This window comes from Chiloscyllium plagiosum, unplaced genomic scaffold (genome assembly GCF_037043375.1).
Source record: "Chiloscyllium plagiosum isolate Xiang-an unplaced genomic scaffold, Cpla_swu_hap1 HiC_scaffold_13, whole genome shotgun sequence".
Lineage (NCBI taxonomy): Eukaryota > Metazoa > Chordata > Chondrichthyes > Orectolobiformes > Hemiscylliidae > Chiloscyllium > Chiloscyllium plagiosum.
The window spans coordinates 7,091,074-7,118,726 of record NW_028270151.1 but is presented as its reverse complement, the minus strand read 5'-3'; the positions used below and the strand labels follow the sequence as shown (position 1 = coordinate 7,118,726).

The 27,653-nt window shown below is 41.9% G+C and overlaps 1 protein-coding gene across 2 annotated transcripts in view; it reads right to left on the bottom strand.

Moving 5' to 3' along the window:
- LOC122556217 (plastin-1-like) overlaps window positions 1-26,387 on the bottom strand; it is a 149,760-nt gene extending 123,373 nt beyond the window's left edge. The window contains exon 1 of one of the 2 annotated variants that reach the window (XM_043702777.2): window positions 26,318-26,387. The gene's annotated coding sequence lies outside the window, so the exon portion shown is untranslated. The other variant, XM_043702778.2, reaches the window with a different exon arrangement.
- Window positions 26,388-27,653: the final 1,266 nt, after the last annotated feature.

Sequence of the window (27,653 nt, the reverse complement as noted above, 5' to 3'; positions counted from 1 at the left end):
TGCTACATTATTCTATTCTTAATACATATCCTTGACAGTGAATCACTGTAGAAATGTTCTAACTATTAGCATTTAGCACAGGATTTTAAGAACTATTTTGACCCTGGCATTGCTGGTTAGTCAAGATAAAAAAAGTCAAGCACTCTCCACACAGCTTCCACAAACAAAGCACTTGCTCAAAAGCAAAATACTACAGCTGCTGGAACTCTACAATAAAGACAAGAAATGTTGGAAACACTCAGTAGATCAGGCAGCATATCGAAAGAAAGAATCAAAACACATACAAGATTATGGGCTAGGTTCTGGAAAATGGGACTGGAATAGCTAGGGTGGTTACTTTTTAATCAATACAGATTCGATGGGCTGAAGGACCTTTACTGTGCTATAGATATTTATGACTATGGCTTTATGTTTGTATCAAGAGTGTGTGGTGCTCAAAAAGCACAGGTCAGGCAGCATCCCAGCAGCAGAAAAATCGATGATTCGGGAAAAAGCCCTTCATCAGGGCTTTTGCCCGAAACATCGATTTTCCTCCACACAGATGCTGTGTGACCTGCTGTGCTTTTCCAGCACCACACTCTTGACTCTCCTCTCCAGCATCTGCAGTCCTCACTTTCGGCTCTAATGTTTGTATTCCAGGGCAGAACAGAGAAAGGCTCAAAATAGAGAAGGGTTGACGCAAGCACTGAAGTTGGGAAGAAGAGGAATGAAGGAAAGAGGAAGGGCGCCTCAAATGGTTGAGCTGATGGAAGTAGTGATGATAGTGCCAGACAAAATGTCATGTTAATAGGACTAGCAGTGCAATTTGAGGGGATTCGGGGAAGCCGTATGTGGCGATAACTGAACCACTTTTGGAAAATGGGAGCAGTGATCACGATCTGGAACATGAAATCAATGTCCAGAAGGCCATGAAGTGCCAAGTCAAAATTAAGGAGCTATTCATAGAATTCTTAGAATCGAAGCAGGCCATTCGGTCCATCTAGTCTGCACAGTCTCCCTGAACAGCATCTTACCTAGACCCACCCCACCATCCTATCCCTGTAACCCTGCATTTCCCATGGTTAATCCATCTTGCAAGAACATCCCTGGTCACTATTGGCAGTTTCGCGTGGCCAATCCACACAACCTGCACATCTTTGGACTTTTCTTGGAGCTTCATTAAAGCCATGCAAGAGATTGAGGAGAGAAAAAGGTCACAGCAGGAATAATGACTAAAATAGCACTATTCTCATCTGAAGATCCAAAATAAAAGTATAAATCTATGAATTATGCGATCAACGCCAACTAGCCATTCAACTCTATTCTTTGAAACCAACTGCAACAATTCATTCTGGAGATTTGTCATATCTGAATGACTTGCATATGGAACAAAAATAACACTGTGCAAATAAAATACGCTGACAAAAGGCAAACCTGTAATTTGATTAGATTTTTGAATTTGATTATCACCATCCAAATAGAAAGAGCAGATAATTAGAGCTCCAAAACCCTCCATACCTCCAGTCAACAATATCCAGGCTAGCAGATATGAAGTGCATTGCTCAGGATGGAATACATTTCTGGTGCATTTTATTTAACTCCATTCTCACAACTGACCAAGGTATATGCTCCATTGTCTGGTTTGCTCATAGCTCCTCCTCCAGTGGGTAATCAAATTCAAGATTCCTGATGAAGGATCCTGACCCGAAATGTCATCTTTCCTGCTCCTTCAATGCTGTCTGCTCTGCTGTGTTTTCCCCAAGTACATATTTTATCGACTCAAGATTTGTTGTTGCACAAAAGGACCGCAATTTAAAGCCATAAGGCAGGATTCGGGTCAGGAGGCTAACAACAGGCTCAAATGAACATATGGTGAACTCTCAATGCTGGAGAATCAGTATCTGGTCCTCTGACCTGGAAAAAAACTGCAGGTGGTCACTGCAGCTAATGGATACAGCCAAGCAACTTCACTAAATGAGAATTTTTTTTCCCCAAAAGTGGCTGAGTTTGTAGGGCTGTGCCTCAACAAGGACGCCTATAGCTGCCCGATTAAGCAGAAAGAACCTCAAATGCCTGTGTACCCAAATCAACCACCAGGAGGCCTCCTCCCATCAGCTGGCCCCAATACACTGGTACTCAAAGTGAGGCGCTGGAAAAACACAGCAGGTCAGGCAGCATCCGAGGAGCAGGAGAAATCGACGTTTTGGGCATAAGCCCTTCATCAGGAATTCACTGGTAGCCTTTCCATCCCAGATGTAAATAGTGCGGTGAAGGCAGCATATGGAGTACTGGCTTTTATTGGTAGAGGAATTGGGTTCCAGAGTACTGAGGTCATGTTGCAGTTGTATAAGACTCTGGTGCGGCCGCACCTGGAGTATTGTGTGCAGTTTTGGTCGCCATATTATAGGAAGAATGTGGAGGCACTGGAACGGGTGCAGAGGAGGTTTACCAGAATGTTGCCTAGTATGGTAGGAAGATCGTATGAGGAAAGGCTGAGGCACTTGGGGTTGTTTTCATTGGAGAAAAGAAGTTTTGGGGTGACTTGATAGAGGTGTACAAGATGATTTAGGGGTTTAGATTGGGTCGACAGTGAGAATCTTTTTCCACGTATGGAGTCAGCTATTACAAGGGGGCATAGCTTTAAATTAAGGGGTGGTAGGTATAGGACAGATGTTAGGGGTAGGTTCTTTACTCAGCGAGTCGTGAGTTCATGGAATGCCCTGCCAGTAGCAGTGGTGGACTCTCCCTCATTATGGGCATTTAAGCGGGTATTGGATAGGCATATGGAGGATAGTGGGCTAGTGTCGGTTAGGTGGGCTTGGATCGGCGCAACAGAGGGCCGAAGGGCCTGTACTGCGCTGTATTCTTCTATGTTTTATGTGGCCTGGAATGGAATTGTGCTGCCAAACTAGTGCAAAGTTATGGACATCGCCACCTCAAATGTTCCGTCCAGACTTACTTTGAAAGTGACAATGCCAGGTTTGTTCTCAAAAATATTGCCAATAAAACTCTGACGTCTCAGAATAAAGGAACACCCAATTTAAGACTGAGATAAGGTAGAATTTCTTCCCTCAAAGTTAAGTGCCTTTGGAATGCCTTGCCATAGAGAGCGGTGGTGCTGAGTCTTGATGTATATTTGAGGCCAAGATAGATAGATTCTTGACCAGCACAGGTATTCATGGGGTAAGGGGGTAGGAAAGATTTATGGGGTAAGGGGGTAGGAAAGGAGAAGAATTGAAAAATGTTGGATTAGCCATGACTGTACTGAATGGCAGAGCAGGCTGGAAGGACTGAACAGTCTATTCTTGTTGCTATTTCTTATGGTCTTACAGATAGCAAGAAAGACTTGTATGGTCTATCTGCTGAAATATAAATACAGCATCAGTTTTTCGATTAATTAATAAATCTGGATTCGAAGAGGCTGCATTGGTGATTACTTGAATATCCACTAACAAACTGTCTTACAAAGCAAACAATTGTACAGAAAACAAATCTATTCCCATGTGCATGCAACCTGGACATTGTATTGTCCTGAATATTTGTGAAACTGTTCTTAACTAACCTCACTGCATATTCTATCTACTTTATTACACTGTACGGACAGACTGAATTCAATCCCAGCAACTACCTTTCATAGAATTTGACTTTTTGTTCCAGACATTTAACATCTTTCATTCAAAGAGACAAGCTCACACATTATGACCAATCACTACTTCATTCACTGACTGATAGCCTGTGACAGAATTAAGAGGGGACATGGTTACAAGTTAAAGGTGCGGGTCAGAAGCCTCAAAGTAATTTTTATTATTTAATCTTCAAATTGTCAAGAGAGGTCAGACATGGTAAAAGTCAGCAGTGTCTGAGTCCAGTGAAGCATAATGTAATGTAATGTACCAAACAAATTAACTGTTCATTACTGAGCGTTGGCGACTTAAAACATTTTCCATGAGTTAAAACTCTTAAAAGAGGCTGCATTAATTTTAAATCCTACTTCAACGTACTTATGACATAAAACAGCTTTTTACAATGCACTGCTCCAGTTGAATGGCATACATCATCTTTAATGTTAAATTTCATTTTAATCAAATTGTGGAAAATTACAGCATATCAGATAGAACACTGCAAAGAGCAGAATTTTCTCAGCCCTCGGAAATGGCAGTGGAGCTGTGGACAGGAACGGACAAAGCCAAGGAAGTAAATCAGATAACCATGGTTGGATGACTCCTTGTTTCCCACCTCTGCGCAAGTTTACAAGGAGTAGACTGCCCTGGGAATTAGCAACCTTATAGGTCCAATTGAGGTCCCATTCAAGGCACAACTCCATGTTCAGAGAATCTTTCTGGTATTAGATTGGCCACTCACTGAATCCACAGCCCAGCAATGACTTTGATGCAACCTTCTAAAGCATGGCAGGTCAAAGGGTTATCAAAACCTACTCTCACTGCACCTGGCAAAGGGCTGTGCTCCAAAAGCTGCTGTGATTTCAAATAAGCCTGCTGAACTATAACCTGGTGTTGAGTCTAAGTCAGAAGTCACGCAAACTCCCAGTGGAGAGCCAAAGCGCAAATAGCCACAATCATTCATGTGGAGGAGCTCGCCATTCACACTGATGACCTAATAGTGTTGAGCCTTTGTGGAATAAACCAATCCGAGCCATCTAAGAGCATCTATCTCTACAGTGAGTTGCCCTCCGTTTCATTTACGAGCCTGAACAGTGCCCATCCCTCTCAGGGAGGCTGCAGTTTCAGGAGCTGGATGGTAAAGACAGCTTGTTAATTGGCTGTCTCCCAGTAGATCATGATGTGCGTGGATGTCAGATGTTGGATTAACAGCCCTGGTCCTTGACTGTTTGATGGTTTCCAACCATTTTCTCATTGGATTGTCCGATTGGTGATTGTGAAAATAATCAGTGCACAAAAACAAGGCTTTTAAAAATATAAACTCATCTTTACTTTTATCATGAAGTAAGACATCCTGTTACTAACAGTGCATCGCGACTTAGTTTAATCTACGAAATTTTGAGAGGACCCTCGATCGATGCCCTCTGCTTAGATGGCTAACTCGGAATAAAAGAGGTTATTTATTTAACCACACAAATCTTCACAGTAAAAACTCAATGTACAACGCACTGATTTTACTGTGGTCATGAGAGCAGAAGTGTCAGCATTCTCTATGGTTATTTGATTGAATCTGTCAGAAAAGTTCATGTGAGCACAGGATAACAGATATCCAGAAGTTGCTATTAGTTACTCTATAGTTCTACAGAGGCTGTGCTATTGAAGTGTCTGATGAGTGAAATCCCTCAGTGATCAATGGATTGATAAGAACTTCCACTCCAGCCCTGAGTATCACCGTCATTGTCTGCAAAAAAATGCGATTAGGTTAGATTAGATTCCCTACAGTGTGATGCTTTGTTAAAGCAAGGTATAACCTTTTGTTTGAACACAGTAGCGCTCAGTGGCCCTTGGAACACAAGGGAGGTAGTGGTCTGGCAGGGAGAAATCAGTCAGGGTGTCCCCACATCTGGTTCCTGGCAGCAGGAGTACAGTCCGGATTTAATGAGAAAAGGGTGGGAAGGATTTGTTGCAGGAAACACTCCATGCTGATAACAAACCGAATCAAGAAACTTGCTAAGGAGTAAAATCACACGAGACCAATGATCTAAGCCCACCAGAAGTTAATGGAGCCCGCATGGATCTCCTGTGCTCATACAGAGTCACCCAACAAATCCTGTCCAAATTTGTCAAAAGCCTGTGGGGGTACCTTGCTCACAGGTAGTTATCGCCCAACATCAGTAGCAGCAGACAGGAAAGAGAGGTTGCTGATAATTTCCCTTTCAAGCTGGTGATATCTCTCTCTCTCTCTCTCTCTCTCTCTCTCTCTCCCCCCAAGACTCTAGCAATGATCACAGCCGACTGGAAGCTCCCATGGGGTGAATTCCCATCACACCGAGGGGATCGACCAAGTGGGAATCCTGGTGCTGTGCAGGTTTGGATTGAAATAGTGTAATTCTCTTGTGTAATTGCAGCTTGGGTTTCCCACCAGTTCTCCAACTAATGTGCAGAACCAAGTCAATTCCATAGACTTGATACATATAAAATTAAATGCACTTGACTAAAGGTCACATAACAAGTACAGCTGATATAAAATTTGGATTCATACATTAAGGAATATCAGAAATGACAGGTCTGACATTCTCCAGCACCCCTTATTTTGTGAAATTGATTTAGAAATTAGAATCACTCACTAATAAAGTGTGCTGTTGACAGAAGCAAGCAAGACCAGCTGCAATCACAATGTCATTGCCTTGATGCCCTTTAAGTGGAGGCTTCTTCTTTAATGTAGCTGAGTTTTCATATGCAAACATCATGCAAACAAGAACACGTTACATTTTAATGAATAGTGCATTGCTATCAATTGTTAGCAATAAAGAGAAAAATGTCATTGCATCTACAAACGACCATAATATTTAGTAAAGCACAGTAATAATTAAACTAGGCTGACCGGCATCTCGCAAAATTAATATTCAATCCTCTTTAAAGTCTTGTTACCCTTTGGAAAATTGCTATTTCATATATTCAGGGGCTGTCAGAAGGCAAGTGGAATGTTAAACAACGACATTCCCAAGTGATGGGTTTCACTAAAGGGTCAAACAGATTTCAGGAGAGAATTCTGAAATTCCAAAAACTTCAGAATTCTAAAGGAGGTTGATGTCCAAAGATGCAGCTGCCGATCATGAGGCAAAGGAAAGGGGAGGAGTCTGCATAAAATGCCTTCAAATCATTTATAATTAAATGTTTAAAACAGCTTGTATTTTTAATCAATTTTTTGATGTGTTACGAATTCCATCAGAGTTGCTCAAGGATCAAATCTTGAGGAGATCACAGGGATAGTAGGACAAGGCCATTAAGGGATTTCAGCAAGAGATTACCAATTTTCAGTTTGAGACATTGGAAGTCTTGTGGCCAAGTCAGCAAAATCGAGAGTGAGACACAAATGAGACTTGGAGGACTTTGATTGGTCACACTCATTGAAAGACAAAGTGGCACAGTGGTTAGCACTGCTGCCTCAGAGTGCCAGAGACCCGGGTTCAATTCCCGCCTCAGGCGACTGATACGTTCTCCCAGTGTCTGCGGGGGTTTCCTCCGGGTGCTCCGGTTTCCTCCCACAGTCCAAAGATGTGCAGGTCAGGTGAATTGGCCATGCTAAATTGCCCATAGTATTAGGTAAGGGGTAAATGTAGGGGTAATGGGTGGGTTGCGCTTCGGCGGGGCAGTGTGGACTTGTTGGGCCGAAGGGCCTGTTTCCACACTGTAATGTAATGTAATCTAATCTAATCTAATCTAAGAACCTCTTAGTCATAAAACCTTCTTGACTTGACGTGAGAGCAATGTACCCATTCCTGGCCACCATCCCAAGTTTGAGCCAGACAAAGTTGCAAACTTGGCATTCTATTTTATAGTAAACTGGGACTTCAAACCCCATATCTTAGTTAACAGAGCAAGTAGTTAAACAGAGCAAGTAGATTGGGCTTAACTGTTTGATGAAATTGACTGGGTAAATGTGAATGGAGAATGAATGGAACTGGTGCGTGAAAGAAGCTGCAAAACTGAGTATTTAATAAACTCTATCCACAAAGGAAGATGTCTTGCATTCCATCTCACCAACTGACTTGGATCTAGATTGACATTGGTATTAGGGGATGGTTGTAAAAGGTTAAGGTTGGAATCTAAAATTGCTTTTCAGACAGAAGACTGTATTTGGAGTTACTGTGGAGAACATCTGGACCTCAGGGTAAACCTTATTTTTTATTCACTTGTGGGATGTGGGCATCATCAGCTGGGCTGCACTTATTGCCTGTCTCTAGTTACCCTTAGTGTGTCAGAATATGATTTCCCACTGAAGTTTTGCAAAGCTGTGCCATACAAATCAACAAGTAGGAAGCTCCGCCCCATTACCATAGTTTTGGGAGCGGCTTCTGAATGCCATGTTGCCAAATTTGGCCTTGATGCTCAAGGCAATCACTCTCAAATCACCTCCGGCATTCAGTTCCTGTGTCCATGTTTCAACCAAGGCTATATAGTGAGATCAAAGGCAGAGTGGCCCTGGAGGAACCCAAACCAGGCTCAATGAGCAGACCATTGCTAAGTGCTACTTGACTGTGTTGTCAATAACCCCTTCCATTACTTTACTGATGATCAAGAGTAGTTTGAACAGATAGTAATTTACTGGGTTGGACTGATCCTGCATTTTGTGAACAAGACATCCCAGAGCAATTTTCCATTATTGGGCAAATTCTGGTGTTGTAGTTGTGTTGCAGTCTCACTAGCGGAGAGACTATTTCCAGAGCACAAGTCTTCAGTACTCCAGAATGTTGTCAAGGCCCATGAACATGGCAGTATCCTGTGTATTCAGGGAATTTTTGATATCACATGGAATGAATTAAATTGTATGGAGTAATAGATCCTGAGAACTTGGGCAACACAGTGGCTTGGTGGTTAATCCTGCTGCCCCACAGCTCCAGGGGTCCAGGTTTGATTCCACCATTGAGTGACTGTCTGTGTGAAATCTGCACATTCTTCCCCACCCCACTCCCCCAACACCCCTCACATCTGTGAGTTTCCTCCCACAGTCCAAAGATGTGCAGGCTAGATGGATCGGCCGTGCTAAATTGCCCGGTGTCCAGAGATAAATTAGGTTAGGCATGGGAAATGCAGGGTTTGAGGGATAGGGTGGGGGGTTGGGCCTGGGCGGGCTGTTCTTCAGCAGGTAGATGTGGACCCGATGGGCTACATGGCCTGCTTCTGTACTATAGGGATTCTATGATTCTACAAACCTCAGAGGGAGGACAAGTTAAATCAATAGCTTGGTCTGGCTGCAGACAGATACAAATACTTCAGCCTTATCTTTGAACTGATATGCTGGGCTCCCTCATTGGAGGACAAGGATATTTATGAAGCAGTCACTTCTTGTTAATTGTTGAATTTTCCACTGCCTCTCAATTGGGAAGTCCATCCCAAATGAATTACTGAACATTCTCTGGACTGCTTCAAAGTGTCACGATGCCTTTCCTTCAAAAAAAACCAACCAAAAACAAACTGTTCACAGTATTCTCGATGTGATTTAACTTGCGCCTTGTACAGCTTGAGCAAGCCTGCCCTATTTTTATACTCTATTCCCTTCGAAATGGAACCAAGCTTTCCATTTGCCCTCCCTCTTAAATACAAAACACGGATGCACATTCCCTGTGCAGCAGTTTCTGTTTAAATGATATTCAGTTTCTCTATTCTTCCTGCTCAAGTGCAGAATCAATGGGCAATAAATGCTGGCCAGCCAACAATACCCATAATTGCACAAATGGATAAAAAAAAAGTCTTCTCCAATATAAACCCTGCCTTATTTAAAATAGCCAATTCAAAGATTGCCATGTGAAACATATATAAAGATCCATATATCTTATGGATCACTCAATACTGGAAAACGGTTTGAATTTTAGGACCATGTAGGAGATAGTCAACCTTATTGGACAGATAGATGTGTGCCAAAAAAAGGTACTTGCTTTTGGGACATCCAAACCTTATGGCTCAGACTCTCAAAATGAAATCTGGTGATCAAAATATCCCCCAGTTGCAAATAAGGTGGTTTTGAAGTTCCTCTTAGCTCTTTTTTAAAAACTTCCCTCACGGGGTGTGGGCATCGTTGGTTCTGCCAGCATTTTTTGTCCATCTCCAGTTTCCCTCTAAGGTGGTGACAAGCAGCCTTCTTGAACTGCTGCAGTCCATGAACTGTGGATAGACCCACAATGCTGTCAGAGAGTGAATTCCAGGATTTTAACTCAGCACTGACGGAACAGCAATTTGTTTCCGATTTAGGATCATGAGTGGCTGAGACGAGAATTTGCAGATGGTGATGTTTCGATCTGTCTCTCTGCTGTCCTTTTCCTTCTAGGTGGAGGTGGTTGTGAGTTCAGAAGATGCTGTCTAAGGAGCCTTGATGAATTGCTGTGCATCTTGTACATAGCAGCAGCAGCAATGTGTCTGAGCATGACGGTGGAGGGAGTGAATGTTTGTGGATTTGCTGCAAATCAAACTGACTCGTTTCTCCTCAATTGCATTGCTGGAGCTGCACCAATGCAGGAAGGTGGAGAGTATTCCATCACACTCCTGACTTGTGCCTTGTAGATGGTGGACAGGCTTTGGAAAACTGGAGGTGAGTTACTTGCTGCAATATTCTTTGCTTGTGACCTGCTCTTGTAGCCGCTGTATTTAAACAGCTAGTCCAGTTCAGTTTCTGTACAACATTAACCCACTGAATGCTGATAGTGGGGATTCAGTGATGTTCATACCATTGAATGTGAAAGGATTGTGGTCAGATTACCTTTCATTAAAGATGGTCAATGCCAGGTATTTGTGATGCGAATGTTAGTTTTCACTTTTCAGCCCAAGACTGGATGATTCCAGATCTTGCAGTATTCAGACAAAGTCTGCATCAGTATTCGAGCAGTCTCAAATCATGCTGAACATTGTCGTTCATACAATGAACATCTCCATTTCTGACCTTATGATGGAGGGGAGTCATTGATGAAGCAGCTGAAGGTGGTTGATCTTAGGACACTACCCTAAGGAACTCCAAGACGACCTAGGTTCAAGTCCCACCTGCTCCAGACACATGTCATAGCTTATCTGAACAAATCGATTAAGAAGCATTTTCACACACATCTCTTAAGCTTCATAAAACATACCTGAGGAACTTCTGTAGAGATGCCATGGAGCTGAGATAACTGACCTCCAACTACCACAAGTGTCTTGACTTAGCAGTATATCACATTGCTCAACATAAGGTATTTTAACTGCTGCAAAACTCATTCTATGATGATGTAAAGGCGATTTCTGCCATGCAAATAGTTTACTATTTTATTGCCCTTAAATTGTGCAAAGTTAACTCATATACCTTTGTGCTATTCTGTGGACTAGCTACGTACAAATGTCTTGTGCATTAGTCCACAATTTGCTTAATTTTATATCAGTAATACTTAGTGTTCATTAACCATCAGCAAGATTCAAGTGCCTAATGCCTTCCAATCTTTCAATGTGATATTCATAATAGGTTTGGCCAAAGATAGCATTTATAGATTGATAAAAAGAAAGCTATTCAAATATTCTTCTTTCTTCTCTCCATCTCATGCCCCACCATGGGAAAACAAGAGCTAAAATCAATCAAGGTGTGTGAAAGCGACCATACATTACAGAATTTACAAGTCAGACCATGATAATTGTCTTTAACCAGCTTCTGGCAACTCTTAGTACATTAAAGTAAATTACAAATATGATCCACTTTCCATATTGCAATATGGTATTTTACTTTTAGAAAGTTACACACAGATAATGAACAGAACAGATGGGAAAATTTTCAACCTATGTCACCTTCAATCTAAAACCAAGATAATGTTAATCTCTGTCAGACCCATGTGTGTTCACTCCGAAACCGGAGGTGCAAGCCAGTGTCAACACCTCCTCTGAATCTTAGGAGCAAAATGGGCCTTCTGCCAAACCCCAAGAAAAGCAGGTCCTCTTCCAGCCAGGAGAAAGTGAGGACTGCAGATGCTGGAGATCAGAGCTGAAAATGTGTTGCTGGAAAAGCGCAGCAGGTCAGGCAGCATCCAGGGAACAGGAGAATCGACGTTTCGGGTATAAGCCCTTCTTCAGGAGGGCTCCTCCTGAAGAAGGGCTTATGCCCGAAACGTCGATTCTCCTGTTCCCTGGATGCTGCCTGACCTGCTGCGCTTTTCCAGCAACACATTTTCAGCTCTTCCGGCCAGATAATGGCACAACGGCTCCCACACACAGCAACAGCCCCTTCCACATCACATGAGCCTCTTCCCTATGAAGGCAGGCACAGTCAACAAATCTTATCAGCACCGCCAACATGCCAGCTCAGCCTTCAACTTACTGAAGGAAAGAGTATGAGAGGTCTAGATCTCAAACGGAGATGAAGATCATAGTTAACCGGGCTGCAGTGATCCCAGTGCTCCTTGGTATTTCAGTCTGGGGATCTTTATTCTGTCTTGGGATACAGGTGTTCCATCCTTAATTGCCCAGGAACAGAGGCTGGCTGGAGCCATTTCTGATGGCAGTTACAAGTCAATAAGATTTCCATGGGTAAGGAGTCACATGTAAAGATGGCAGAGTTTCTGCAATTCATGAACCAGTCTCTTTTTTTGTTAAAATAAAAACAATTGTCAATGATGTCTGGTTACCATTAGCTGAGCTTTTTAAAAAATATCTAAATTTCAGATATATTAACTGAATTCCAATCTCACCATCTACCACGGTGGGATTCAAACCTTTGCCCCTACAGTATTAGCCTCTGGATCCAGAGACAACACAGCACAGCCACCTCCTGCCCCTTACAGCTAATACTGCAAGAGGTGACAGGAATACTACCAGTAGTGGCCAGGCGAGATCCTCCAAATCCAGTGGCGAGAAAGGCAGTACAATAGCAACAAGCTAATTTCCCCAACTAATCACTCAATCAGTTCACTGGCAGGACAGATCATATCATGTGTGCGCCTAATGGACTTCCCAACTAAGTACTCTACTTCAAACCTGATCACAGCAGGGGATTCCAGAAGAAGACAGCAGCAATACTTAGGAAATGTTCTCACAGCCTTAAAAAGGGGCAAAAAATCTCCAATTCTTGGGACCAAATTGGGAAAGGCTTATTCAGCTAGACCCCAAAGACACAAGAGACTTTGTTGGGAATGCAGAGGGGTGAATTGGAGGTGCCAAAAAGAATGCACAAACTTCCAAACCTACCTACCCAACCCTTCGAGCATTACCTGCCCTACACGCAGCAGAACTTAAGAGGTGACACTTCAGATTTATCAAGTAATTCAGAGCCCATCAATTTGGAATGGACGCAAATCATCCTTGATCAAAGGGGCTGCCTGAGGAGAAGTAGCAAAATCCACAATCATTAGATCTTAAAAGCATGGACTATGTCTGAACAAACCTTCTATGAAATAAGGCTGCTAACCAGCAGTTTGATTCATGACCCTTTTAAAAAAAAAAGTCAATCCTGCCTACTGTAAATCACCCACTACCTCAGCATGTAAATTGCACACATACCTCAGTTGGAGGACAGGCAGCTGCCAGGTATTACACCTGAAATGTGACCCAAGTTGGAACACCTGGCATCTTCTCCCTTCTCTCTGCTCAATAAGCCACAAAAGATAGTCAATTATCATTTCTAAAATGAGTGTCTGCCAGATCAGGGAAGTCAGCCAGGAGACTCCCAGTGCACTAATGTAATTTGACAAAATTAAGCTACATCCAAACAACCTCAAGATATAGCTCCCACTTAAAAAACTAAATGCAAGAGGCTGCCTTTAACATTCTGGGAACCTGCACCCTAAATTCTTCTGTTCTTCAATAACTGTAAGGGATCAATTCTGATGAAAGGTAATTGAACCGAAATGTTATCGGTGTTGCTCTCTCAAGAATTACTGCCAGATCCAATTTGCAGCAACTTCTGTTTTTATTCCAAATTTCCAGCACAGGAAAAGAATAATTTGTCAATACTATCCACCACTACAATAGTAACACTTCTTCTACCACTCTCTATTTACAATTCTCAGGACTTAATGTAGTTTTGTACCAGGTTAGTCACAATCAAAATAACTTATTGAATTTGCAATAGAAAAAAAAAAGTGTCCACTTAGTCCAAACAAATCCGAATTGTTTCAAGTGAAAAGTTTTATCAATTGACTTTGACAGAGGAAAACCCAAGGCAATAACATCTTCACTCAATGGATGGTAAACAGGAACAGGAACCCTGAATGATTTTTCTTTGTCCAAATCCAAGGCACTGAGATCAATTGTAGCCCTCCTGTTGCCCTGTAGCTAACCAACTGGATTGGATCAGACATCAAGCCCAGAGCTTTCTAATCATGGAGGTCCAGCAACTCATGGTCTCAGCCAGTAGAGCAATTGAGAGAGCTTTCGATTCCACTTTAAAATAGGCAACAAAAATACATTTGACCAAGTAATTAGACAGAATTAGTTATATTGTGGTTGAGTCTGGGAAAAAGGTATCAATCTATATTGCAGATGTCTTGATGCAGGGTCAAACATGACCTTTTTACTTCAGCATGATAAATACTAATTATTTTCAGATAAAGACTTCACTTTTCCCCTCTCTCCCTTGAGGCTGATAGAGAGAACCATATCCTAGTTGCCACATTATCATACATCCCTTCCTATGACGGTGTAAAACCATCTATTTTAATATTGACATTAACCCTATGCACGAAAAATTGGAAGCAGTAAACTCAATTCTCACTCAGTTGATATGTTGTACTCAAAAAAAAGTGTTGCGACTATCTTAACTGTAAATTTCTGCAATAAATGTCTTATCAAAAACCTTTAACATGAAAGTTCTGCAGTCTTCCCCAAAGTTTCCCCTTGGCAAAAGAATACTGGTTCAACCAAAAGGGTCTGTTTCCATTTTAGATGATTCGATGACTACGTTTCTATGCTGTTGACCTCATTCCACCAATCTCACTGTGAAAAGTGCAACTATGGGCGACTATACCATGTATTTTTCCAAGGACTTCTGGGAATTTCCCTGCCCTCTATCCAAAACGATCCGAGATTTGATGTTGAATAGGATGAGGTTTGGGAAAACAAAAACAAACAGTCTGGAATCAGCTAGAAGACTGAAGTCATTAAGAGTTTCAATCAACATGATCAAAAAGGGGGATAGGACTCTATAAGGCATGGAGCCTGCAACAGGGTCAAGTCTTTCCAAAAGAAAATTGTAGCTTAATCATAATTAGATATGGGGCAAGAAGTCTGACAACAAAGATACATTAGAGGTATTGGTGGAGGCACAGAATTGACTGAAGTCAGCATATGGGAGAAAGTGAGGACTGCAGATGCTGGGGATCAGAGCTTAAAAATGTGTTGCTGGAAAAGCGCAGCAGGTCAGGCAGCAAAGGAGAATCGACGTTTCGGGCATAAGCCTGCTGCGCTTTTCCAGCAACACATTTTTAAGCTCTGAAGTCAGCATATGCAGAGACTCATGATATACAAGATAAAAAGGTTTGTATCCTTAATTTCAAGGCCAACAACTCTCCCATTCCCTTGTGCTTGGGAGAGAGAGAAGGTAAATTAGAAAGTGCCAGCAACTGACTACCACAGTGCATTGCTTTACGGAAATAAACAAAACTGTCGCAGTAGGTACTTGCTACAGATTTACTCTATCAAAATGGACAATGGAAAGCAAGATTGGAACAGCTCATCGGTCACAATACTTCAAGGACAGGAAATGAAAAACATTAAAGAATGTCATTGGTTCATAACATCCGCATCTCTGACCAGTAACATTTGTTGCAATTCAGAACTAGTTACATTTAAAGAATTCTCTGATCCAGATATTAGCAAAACAACTAATAGTTTTACTCAAATTAAAAAAAATTGACAACAATGTGGCTTATTTTACACTGCATACTAAAATACATTTCCAAAGTATGATAATGAATCAGACGAAAGATTTACTTTGCTCTGAATGGTAACTTTGTTTTTTTCCCAAAGCATGTCAAACAACTTGCTCACGTGTTTTGCTTTGCCTTGAGAAATCCAGGTGAAAAAGTAGTGCCTGTATAGTGTCTTGCATAATCTCAAACTATCCCACTGTGCTGTATAGTCAAAGAAGCACTTCTGTTGCTGTGTAGAAAAGGTGTAGATCATGTGTGCACAGGAAAATCCCACCAAGAAATAACTGTGATTAAGTAACTTGTTCAAGTGAGGTTGGTCCAGAAAGAAATAAAGCTGGAAGCTTTTGAATTCATCCAACATCATATCAATTTAATTGCCCATCTAAAATGCAGAGTCTTTGACAATACAGCATCTTTGTCAGTCTACAATTTGTGTTCAATCCTCTGAACATACAACCTTTTGACAAGTGACACCATTCAGCCGCATTGTAAGTTATAACTTGAGTGAAAAGGCACCAAAGTTGCAAACAGCTAGAAAGAAAATATTAAGTAGAGATTTTGAACACACCAGCCATTTTATTGGAAATAAAATTGTAAAACCTTCAGCAACATGCAGATTAAGTATTGTAGAATTGGACGATCGTGAACACCACAACAAACACTGGTTATGTCCCCTTAGACCTTGCTAAGTTACAATTTTCTATTCCAAAGATGCTTCTTATGCCAAAGTTGTACTACCACCCAGCAAGAGTCTCCGTGATTGCAAGAGACCATATCAATTTATGTACTTAGATTGTCAGAGTCATATTATTCTGGCAAAATCCATGGAGCCTGAAGCTTGGCATTCCACCACATATCCAAATCAATCTCTCAAATTGATATAATGCAGAAGGAAACCAAATAGATGTATTTTTTCCACCTTAAACTGGATAATCACCAGCTAACATTAGGGAGGAACTGGACATACTCTTAGTGGGATGCAAAATATGCTTCATGCTTGAGATTGAAATATGTTACATCAGCTGCTCATGGGTACCTAAGTGACCAGTAATGGATTATTGTAACATCTTATAGGCAAAAGAAACATGTCCCACATTCCATCTTTCTCACTGAGAAAACAGTCAACCAAACCATGCCACAGTCCCATGACAATCCTGACTAAATTCAACTTGCATATTTTGAACTTAAATCAGTTAGCTGACAAAGTTAAGCGTTCCTGCTACACCAACTAAGCACCCTCTTCTCATGCTATACAAATTGTTGTTCCAGTTCTAAATTTGATATTCTTGCATTTCAATCCTGTTGCGTGCAAGACAATAACCTTCAACTTTATGTTTCTTTCAGCAATATCTTGCAATATCATAAAGCAATAGTCAAGACCAATTTGAATTCAGCATCTTTCACATCCTACTATTGCAAAGACACTAGCAGAATTAGTATTATAGAGCTGCCACATTAGTCAGATCTGACTTGAGCTGCTCCTTTGTTATAGGAATGCGGTGGCACAAATACCACCGACTGCATGGAAACCCACTTCAAGAGTTGGATATCTCCTGGTTGACCAGCAAGCTTAAATGGCTGAAAATTATAGATTAGATTACTTACAGTGTGGAAACAGACCCTTCTGCCCAACAAGTCCACACCGACCTGCCGAAGTGCAACCCACCCAGACCTATTCCCCTACATTTACCCCTGCCCCTAACACTACGGGCAATTTAACACAGCCAATTCACCTAACCTGCATATTTTTGGACTGCGGAAGGAAATCGGAGCACCCGGAGAAAACCCACACACAGACACGGCGAGAAAGTGCAAACTCCCCACAGTCAGTCAGTCACCCGAGTCGAGAGTTGAACCCGGGTCTCTGGCGCTGTGAGGCAGTTATGCTAACCAATGTGCCACCATGCCGCCCACTCCAAATTTAACATTTTTTTCCAAGTTACCTCGAGCATTTTAATTCAATTAAATTAAGGTTAATCTGCACCTTACTTGAAATCACCCACCATATTCCTCAACATCCTTATTTATATTAGAACCATTTATATATTTAAAACATGAAAAAGGCACTATTTGAATGCTCTTCAATAAATTCAATTTACAAGAAACATTTATTCCCAGATGAAGAATCAGTTTGTCATTTACAATGATATTTTCACAGTGTACTCAGCACTTTCAAATCACAGAAACTTAAAAATACCAAACCATAAAGATAAAACAGGAACATGCAATTTACCAAGTAACAAGGCACTGCACCAAATAACAATGGTCCTTGAACTTATTGCACAACTTTCCCTGGAAACCATTCACATTTTATCTCTAAAATATCTACATTACCATTCCAAGCTGGAAAACTTTGATCAATACCAAAGTGAAGATTAACCATGCTTAGTCATCTAGTTTCCTTTCCAATGCATTTATAGAAACACAATATAAAGCAGGAGTTAAATTGATGACAACTTCATACACCAATTGCTCACACTGCAAGATTATTAATCATGCAGATCTTGGACAATGTTTAAAGGTTTAAGGCTGAAGTCGAGATCATCAGCTCCTTTAGAGTCAGGAAGCTGATTGCAGGAGAATTTGTGGCCATGCAGAATTTCAGCTAGATAGTTTTATCAGCAAATCAATTACTCAGTTGCTCATTTGTATGGTATTCAGGTACCATATTCTAGTGACTTAGTGTTGAGTTCTGAGATAACATACAGTTTATGTGCTTCATAACCTCAAATAACGATTATCTCACCAGAGCTCTTTGTAGGTGATCTTGCAGCATGGATAGGTACCTGGGACTTGGATATTGTGGCCATTTCGGAGACATGGATAGAAACAGGGTGAGGAATGGATGTTGCAAGTTCCAGGTTTAGATCTTCCATTAAGAACAGGCAAGGCGGTAAAGGGGGGGGGGGGGGGGGGGGGGGGGGGGGGGGGAGAGAAGGTGTGGCTGACCGTGAAGGATAGTAAAACGGTGGCTGACGGAACTTTTGACAAGGACTCATCTACTGAGGTAGTGTGGGCTGAGGTTAGAAACAGGAGGGGAGAGGTCACACTGCTTAGAATTGTTTTGAAAGACCTCCACAGAGTTCCAGGGAGGTGGAAGAGAGGATTGGCAAAATTATGCTGGGTAGGAGTGAAAGGAACAGGGTGGTCATTGTGGGGGACTTTAACTTCCCCAACATTGACTGGAAATGCTATAACTCTAGTACGTCGGATGGATCAGTTTTTGTCAATGTGTACAGGAGGGTTTCCTGACACAGTATGTCGAAGGGCCGACAAGAGGGGAGGCCACACTGGATCTGATGCATGGTAATAAACCAGGCCAGGTGTTTGATTTAGTTGTAGGTGAGCACTTTGAAGAGAGTGACCATAATTCAGTTACGTTTAGTTTCGCGATAGAAAGGGATAGGTTCATGCCACAGGGCAAGAGTTATAGATGGGGCAAGGGCAATTACAATGCAATTAGGCAAGAATTAGGATGCATAGAATGGGGCAGCAAAATGCAGGGGATGCAGACAATGGAAATGTGGGGCTGGTTTAAGGAACAGATATTGCGTGTCCTTGATAGGGATGTCCCTGTCAGGCAGGGAGGAAGTGATAAGGTAAGGGAACCGTGGTTTACTACAGAAATTGCATCTCTTGTTAAGAAGAAGGAGGCTTATGTATTGATGAGGCAAGATGGTTCAGATGAGGCGATGGAGAGTTACAGATCAGCTCAGAAGGATTTAAAGAGAGTTAAGAAGAGCAAAGAGAGGACATGAGCAGTCTTTAGCAAATAGAATAAAGGAGAACCCTAAAGCTTTCTATAGGCATGCGAGGAATAAAAAGGATGACTAGGGTAGGAATAGGGCCAAAGACAGAAATAGGAAGTTGAAAGGGGACCCTGTGGAGATTGGGGAGGTGCTAAACAAATATTTCTCATCAGTGTTCACTCAGGAAAAGAAGAATTTTGCAGAGGAGAAGAATGAGGTATGAGATATTAGACAAGAAAGGATCGAGGTTAGTTACGAACAGGTGTTATCAATTCGAGAAGGAGTGAAAGTAGACAAGTCCCTTGGCCCAGATGGGATTTATCTGAGATTTATCTGAGGATTCTTTGAGAAGCTAGGGAGGGGATAGCAGAGTCTTTGGCTTTGATCTTTGAGTCATCATTGTCTACAGGTTTAGTACCAGAGGACTGGAGGATTGCAAATGTTGTGCCCTTGTTCAAGAAGCGCAATAGAGATGACCCAGGTAATTATAGACCAGTGAGCCTTACTTCTGTTGTAGGAAAGGTTTTGGAAAGGATTGTAAGAGATAAGATTTATAATCATCTATCAAGCAACAATTTGATTTCAGATAGTCAACATGGTTTCGTCAAGGGCAAGTTGAATCTCACAAACCTCACTGAGTTTTTTGAGAAGGTGACCAAGCATGTGGATGAGGGTAGGGCAGTTGACGTGGTATACATGGACTTCAGTAAAGCCTTTGATACGGTTCCACAAGGTAGGCTGTTGGAGAAAATGCAGATGCATGGAATGGAAGGTGATTTAGCAGCTTATTTTAGAAACTGGCTTTCTGAAAGAAAGCAGTAAGTGGTGGTTGATAGAGAATATTCAGCCTGGAGTCCAGTTACTAGTGGTGTGCCACAAGGATCTGCTTTGGGACCACTACTGTTTGCCATTTTTATGAATGACTTAGATGCAGGCATAGGTGGATGAATTAGTAAATTTGCAGATGACACTAAAGTCAGTGGAATAGTGGACAGTGTGGAAGAATGTTACAGGTTGCAGGGGGACTTGGATAAACTGCAGAATTGGGCTGAGAGGTGGCAAATGGAGTTCAGTGCAGCTAAATGTGAGGTGATGCACTTTGGGAAGAATAACAGGAAGGCAGAGTGCTGGGTCAATTGAAAGATTCTTGGTAGTGCAGATGTGCAGGGGGATCTTGGAGTCCAGGTACACAGATTAGATTCCCTACAGTGCGGAAACAGGCCCTTTGGCCCAACAAGTCCACACCGACCCTCCAAAGAGCAACCCACCCAGACCCATTCCCCTACATTTACCCCTTCACCTAACACTACGGGCAATTTAGCATGGCCAATTCACCTAACCTGCACATCTTTGGACTGTGGGAGAAAACCAGAGCACCCGTAGGAAACCCATGCAGACACAGAATGTACAAACTCCACAGACAGTTGCATGGGGTGGGAATTGAACCCGGGTCTCTGGTGCTGTGAGGCAGCAGTGCTAACCACTGAGCCACCATGCTGCCCCTGAACGTAGATCCCTCAAAGTTACTGTTACAGGTTGATAGTGCTGCTAAGAAGGAATACGGTGTGTTCGGTTTCATTTGTAGAGGGATTGAGTGCCAGAGCCTCAATATCATGCTGCAAATATACAAAACACTGGTGTGGCCACACTTGGAATATCGTGTACAGTTCTGGCCGCCATATTCCGGGAAGGATGTGGAAGCATTGGAAAAGGTACAGAGAAGATTTACCAGGATGTTGCCTGGTCTGGAGGGAAGGTTTTATGAGGAAAGGTGGAGACACTTGGGTCTGTTCTCATTGGAAAGAAGAAAGCGAAGAGGGGATTTGATACAGACATACAAGATGATCAGAGGATTAGATAGGGTAGACAGTGAAAGTCTTTTTCCTCGGATGATGACGTCAGCTTGCACGAGGGGGCATAACTACAAATTGAAGGGTGATAGATTTAAGACAGATGTCAGAGGCAGGTTCTTTACTCAGAGTGGTAATGCCCTATCAGCCAATGTAGTCAACTCAGCCACATTAGGGAGATTTAAACAATCTTTGGAGAAGCACAATGATGATGGGATAGTGTAGGGGGACAAGCTGAGAATAGTTCACAAGTTGGTGCAACATAGAGGCCGAAGGGCCTGTTCTGCACAGTATCGTTCTATATTCTACGGACTGATCTTTTATGTTTGTGTATCCCCATCTAACATATAAACCTGATTAGATTGTTTTAAATCAATTGGATCAATATTAAAATGAAAATCAATCATGTTTAGTGATCTAGTTTCCTTTCAATTGCATTTATAGAAACACTTATAACTCAGTTTGGTTAGTGGTGTAAATTCAGATCTGCCACTTATTATGTTGTGACACACCAACCACTGGTTTGCTAAAAAGCTGTAATATCATTTCATCTGATGCACTGGACTACACGTGGAAAAAAAAAAATTCAAACTAATGGAAGGTCTGCCAATGATAATACCTTGCTCAAGGACCGACTGAGGAAACAATAAGTTCAGCATTAATCTTCCACAATAAGGGGATAAGGTTGATAACTTGGGTGTTAGAATTTAAAACTGGGAAACATTTACCCAACTCATTGCACACATGCCTCAACATTTATTTTTTCAGCAGCATGTTGTATGACATACAGACGTCCTGTCTTGGACAGGTGACACTACATTTGATATTTAATTTGAATTCCCAGTGCATTGGAGTCACCTGTGATAATTTAAGCAAATCTCAGGAAACTTGTTGGCAAAATGGAGACAGAAATGGCCCTCAAATAAATAGTTAGCCTGCAATCACAATCAGCTGAATCTGGTGAGTCTTTCAACCAGAGTGGTGAACTGTATCCCAATTTGGGACTGGATCCTAACAGAGTCAAAGATCTGATCCAAACTGTCTGGCTTGAACATACCAATCCCACCTAGCCACATCATAATAATCATAAAAATGTACAAACATAAAAGAACTGGAAGCAGGAGTCCAATTCAGCCTCTTGAGGCTGCTGTGCCATTTGAGACAATTATGGCTGATCTCATATCTGCTTCAACTCCACTTTCCTGCCCAGTCTCAATAACTCATTAACCCATTACTAACTAAATTTTAAAAAATAGATCTCTCTCCTTAAATTGATTCAGCATCTCAGTATCCACTGCACGATAAGGTAGTGAACTCCACAGAATCATGACATTGAGTAAAAAGTCTCAAGCCTCAATCTTTGCTAACCTCATGCATGACTACCTGGCTATGACAACTGCCAGCTCCACCCTCACTCCCCCAAATCCATAGTATTATTCTAATATCTGGGGACAGCTTTTGACAAACTGTGGCTGTGTCTTTCTACTGCTTGTTTTCCTGCTGAAATGGCAATGGACCGATTAAAAAGTTACAATGAAGTCCTGCTGTTAAATTCAGCAGAATTTCCTAAACGATTCTTTATTAGCACTGGTCCGATCTTGCCTCAGTTAGATTAGCTGAGGACTTCCTTTGCAGATCTTGATTCCAAGAGGAGTCAAATCTCATTCATGAATGCTAACCTCCTCAGGATACTGAACAATGAAAGGCTGGCAGAAAATAAATACAGCACAGTTATAGATTCCTACATATTACCATTTGAATGAGTTAGAAAATATTTTTTCTTCTTTGAAAACATGGAAGATTCAACTTCTTGAGAATAGGTTGAATATCCATGAAATCTACTATTTTAAAATGAGTTTCCAATGTTTCAAATTAGGCTATAGCATAGAAAAGGCTTCCCTTTCGAAATTTAAAATATTTCATTCATAATCAATGTTTTAGAAAACTGAGAACAAAAAGCAGTTTTAAATAGAAGTGGCAGTATCTGAATGGGATGTTTTCAACCTGTTCATTCACTGAAAGAGACAGAAGAAAATTAATCCCAAGCTTCATTTCAGTTGTGTCATGCTCAATGATATACAAGCATCCTGCAGAATTTATTCTATGACCTTTAAAACCAATAGCTTAGAACTTTACATGTAATTCCTCTTTCAACAATTCATCCCCATATCTCAGTTACACCTCTTGATTATATCTCTGAAGCATAAAGGGGCTCTATTCCCCATTGGAAGAGTTTTCAATCTGACCCCGCTATTCCATGATACTGTTTAACGGTGCGAGGTTATCAGTGTGCTGAAATGATTTGGAGGTGCTGTGATGGACTGGGGTGGACAAAATTAAAAATCAGAGAACAACAGTTTAAAGTCCAATGGGTTTATTTGGAAGCACTAGCTTTTGAGGCACTGCTTCATCATGAGGTGCAACCACCTGACAAAGAGGCAGCACCTCAAAAGCTGGTGCTTTCAAATAATTGTATTGGACTATAACCTGGTGTTGTGCGATTTTTAACAGTGTGCAGAAAATCAAACCAGCAATGCTCAGAGTAAAGTTTTGAATGGTGGCCAACTCAATTTTCCATTTCTCTGCACGTCCTTGGTCTACTTTGAATTGCTGCACCTGGTATCATCCTATTTCAAAACTCAGTGTGCGAATCTTGACCCATTGCGTGTTGGAGTAAACCTCAATGAGGAACAACAGCATAGTACCCACCAGTGGTAATCAGGTTCATTCTGCCTCAGTTTGCCAGCCCTTACATGGTAAAGCTACATACATAGACTGCACAAATACAGAGTGCAGTCAATTCCACTTACTCGCAATTGAGTGTCTGCAGATGTAGGTGCACAAAAATGAGGCAACACCCAGTATCACTCGAGACTTCCACTTGCTATTCATTATTGGTGTTAAGTGTAAATTATTCAACTAACACCAGACAAATGGCTTGAGAAATTTATGCCGTCAAGTAAGTTCTGACTCTGACTATTCCAGTCCACTTGATTGCTTTGACACAGTTTTGAGGACAACTCCCATGTACAATGTCAAATCATGAAAATACAGTGCTTACTGAAATAATATGCATATCAGCTGATTGAGGAGGGAAAAAGCACATAGCTAATGGCATATCGGAAGTAAAATGCTATCTGCAACATTGATCCATGTTTATTATTTTAACATCAGATTAGCCTCCCATCTTTCGCTCTAAATAAAGCAGTCACGCAGTCCACACCATAACTCATTTCAGGTTCTGTTCACCATCATAAGCATAGGCTCATTCATCTACACTAGCTTATCTTCGTTTTAAATCCTTCCACAGCTTCATTTCTTCCTATTTTTATAATCTTTGCCAGCCCTACAATCCTTTAAATCTCACTCCACTAATTCTGTCATCTTATGCAGCCTTATTTTCAACTGATACATCAACAGTAGCGACACCTTCAGTGTCTGCATTCTAAACTCGGAAATTCCTTTATTAAACCTCTCTGTCTCATTCTCCTTCTTTAAGAGATTCCTTAAAATCTCTCTCTTTGGCAAACCTTTTGGTCATCTGTCCTAATAAAATACTCTGTGAAGCCTGAGACGTTCACTCCATTCAGGATACTACCGAAATGCAAGTTAATTGCTGATGTAAATGGCTACTCTAAATAGCTGAAAATATAGGTTCTGTCAATTCGACAATGTTTCAAGTACTTCAGTTTATAATAGTCACAGATATAAAAGAGTACAAAATTACATCAATGAGCATCTTGGTACATCTGATAATAGTAAGACCACTTCAATAACATTTACATTCTAGGAGACGACCTCGTGCGGTATAACTTTATTCAGTGGCCAGCCTGTGAACTCTTTGGAGTGGATTCTGTTAGCAATATAGCTGGCTCAACATTACACTTAAGTAAAAATGGAGCTTATTGGTGGAGAAGCAAAAAGAAAATGATTTTGCAAATCTTAAGGCTTAAATACTCAAAAACACAGTACTGATCTGATTACTTAAGTTGATCATAGGGCACAACGGATACTTACAAAATTCAAAGATTCACAGAATCTCCCACTTGGCTATAACTGGGAACATGTGAAACATATCAATTTTCAGTATTTCATAGGGCACATCAAGAAAATGTATATAGTACAAGCCAGAGCGATAGGAAAGATCAGGCTTGATTAAATACAAAAGCTCTACTTGTTGGAAAACAAAACTGCTTTGTAGCAAATCAAAATGTTTTTGCCCCCCCCCCCCGGACAGGGCCAAAGTTTCCTCTATGATAATAGCTCCTGCCTCTACCGCCCCCTCTGCCCACCTGAACACAGCAAAAAAAAAACTAAAACTCAGTTCAGTTGAGGCAAATTGCAAGCTGAAGTCCATCCACTCCATGTAGTTCCAAAGCTGCCACGCTGCTCCTTGGCATATGGATGCTGTCCAGCATTGTCAGACACGCATTAGGCAATAATTGCATTTTACCGTTAAACACTAGTTTGATGCTTCGTGCCCATAGGACTTTTAGACACTTGGGTGTAAACTTAATCGGGAATTTACCACATTAGATTTTAACGAAAATGAGCGCGCTGTTCTCAGAAAGGTAAATGCCACTCCTCAAGGATGCTCTCTCACTGTTCTGAGAAATAAAACTTTTAAAACTTGGGCTGGCGGGGGATTAACCACAGGGTCTAATTTTCGCTGTAAGAGCTTTGTATCGCTTCGAAAATGATTAGATCTCCTTGCAAAATGTACATTTACACGCGCAATGTTTTTTTCTCAATATCACCGGTGACAAAACAAAACACTGCGATTAACTCAAACCTTTATAGACTATTTTTCCCAGTAAGTTTCCAGGAAAAACTAAACTTTTTTTTTAAAAAAGCTGTTCGGTGAAACAAGAGTAAACAACCATAAATTCATTTCATATATAATAAACTCGTCATTAAATAGGATTCCTGTCCAAAAAGGATTGGCCTGAGACTATATTGCCAAACAGAGTCCAGGATCTTAGATGCACACTATTTTAATGCAAATAATCGCCCTCAAACGGCCTCATTTGAAGCTGCCGCAAAACACTTACAGGTTTGGGAACCGCCTCTCAAGTTAGATCCGAACTATCGGCACAAGACCAAAAGAGAAAAGTTTTATGGGAACAATCGTCAATTTGGTGCGTCCGCTAAAACTAATACCCAGCCGGCGCCTTAACTCAAGCGGCAAGCGATTCTGGAACTTTTGCAGCACAGAAACGTTGGCAGAATGGACTGGGACTCACTGTGTGGAGGTAGCTCGGCTCCCGAAAGCAGGTGGAGGGAAGGCTGGTGCAGAAACACAGTAAGAGCGTCGTCCCGACTCCACCGCTATTGTCAGCTTTATGTCCCGCCCCCTGCTCCAGGTGCTCCCTCCGTGCACGTCCATCAAAGGCACCCGCCAATCGGGCTCGAGTGCCCGAGGGAAGGAGGCAGGGCGACAGGTAAGTGGGCGGAGCAAGTGACGTGAGCAGAGCTCGTGAAGGACGGTTGCCATGGCCGACCAAGGACGCGCCCGCTGAGAGAGGCGGTGATTGTCGCAGCCGGGAGCCTGGATCAGTGGTGCTGGAAGAGCACAGCAATTCAGGCAGCATCCGAGGACAGGCAAAATCGACGTTTCGGGCAAAAGTCCACGCTTCAGGCTCTCTGCCTTTATTCCTGATGAAGGGCTTTTGCCCGAAACGTCGATTTTGCCTGTCCTCGGATGCTGCCTGAATTGCTGTGCTCTTCCAGCACCACTGATCCAGAATCTGGTTTTCAGCATCTGCAGTCATTGTTTTTACCTCGTTGATTTTAACCCTACTGCGAATCCTCTTGCAAGGATGCCTGCCTTGAAGAAGTTTTCCTCCTCTCTCTACAAGAATCTCAGGGAGTCTCTCTCCCACTGCAACTCCCAGGTCATTTCCTCAGCCCTGAAGACTCTATCCCCACCCCCACCCTCCTCTAGCTTATCTCTCCACGCTTCAGGCTCTCTGCCTTTATTCCTGATGAAGGGCTTTTGCCCGAAACGTCGATTTTGCCTGTCCTCGGATGCTGCCTGAATTGCTGTGCTCTTCCAGCACCACTGATCCAGAATCTGGTTTTCAGCATCTGCAGTCATTGTTTTTACCCCGCAGCCGGGAGCCTGCCTCTCAGCCTCAACCCGGCTTCCCCACTAAAGAACCGGAAGCAAAACCGCACCACACCGCCAAAAAAAACGTGAGCCTTAGAAACAAAATGTTTCGGAAAGGCCCGGCAGGTTCACGATTGAAAAACACAAACAGAAAGCAAGAGTCCTAAAGATGGGTCCAAAACAGAAATTGCTGGAGGAACTCAGCAGGTCTGGCAGCATCTGGGGGGAGAAAGCAGAGTTAATGTCTCAGGTCTGCTGTGTCTTCAATAGAACTGTCACTGAAAAGCTTACCTCTGCTTTCTCTCTCTACAGATGCTGCCAGACCTGCTGTGTTTCTCTAGCAATTTCTATTTTTGTATCTGATTTACAGCATCTGCAATTCTTTGTTTTATTTTTGTGATGGAGAACTACTGCTTCCTTTTTTATTCGTTCATGGGATGAGGGTATTGTTCACTAGACCAGTATTTATT